Source organism: Aplysia californica, unplaced genomic scaffold, assembly GCF_000002075.1.
Source record: "Aplysia californica isolate F4 #8 unplaced genomic scaffold, AplCal3.0 scaffold00214, whole genome shotgun sequence".
In the NCBI taxonomy this organism is placed as follows: Eukaryota; Metazoa; Mollusca; class Gastropoda; order Aplysiida; family Aplysiidae; genus Aplysia; species Aplysia californica.
Genome location: NW_004797484.1, coordinates 949,245 through 950,155, shown reverse-complemented (window position 1 = coordinate 950,155; position 911 = coordinate 949,245).

The window sequence follows — 911 nt, the reverse complement described above, 5'->3', positions numbered from 1 at the left end:
ATCTCGTCAGGATTATTATTAGTATTATTATTATAATTTATTGTTATTATTATTATTATTATTATGCATCGGTAGTCTAATGATTAGTGTACAGGTCTCATAAACTTGAGACTGCCGGTTCTGGAGTTCAAGGCTCAACTCAATCCAACCTTGCGTCCTTGGGAAAGGTACTTGACTCGAATTAAACGATTTGGCTCGGTGTTTTCGGTGATGGGCGTCAGGCATTAAACCAACGAAAAAATTAAAAAAACAACAATCCTGAACAAAGAAACTGGAAGACTGCCCTCTGTGGTGCAATGGTCAAGCTCTTTGATGTTGCACAAAACAGAGAGGTGAGATCGGTTCGCAGGCGAGGAAGACAAGAAAGATCAAGTAGTTTATCTCCGCTTTTCTTCTGGGATATTGTATTCCACTTTGTCTGTATATAAGCCCTGACAGGTATGCGTAAACCGTACAACCAATCTATGAAACAACAACGACGTCATAAAATGCGAGAGTTTTGGAACAAAATTGTTAACTCCCCAAACGTCGTTATATGATTTGGAAAATGCATGAGTACAGGCAAGCCAAGCAAGCAAAGGCCACACAACAAATACCTTGTCACAAAGTAAAGCACACATTGGACGTAGAGCTGATTTGTGAAGGAGTTAAAAAGCTTGATGATATTAAAAAACAAATAAACAAGATAAACAAATCGCAATAGCGACTCAAATAATAAGATCTACTAAAGATTGAATCGGCTCCAAAACTACAAAAACGAAATTTAAGGTCTATTCACTCGGCTGCCGACACTTGGAGGATTAAAGAATCATTCCCCCCCCCCCCCCCCCCCCATAGTATCAAAAAAGTCTTTCATGGTGTTGAGTTAATTTAAAATACAATCATCATCATCAAGTTCTGTTCTGCAACAG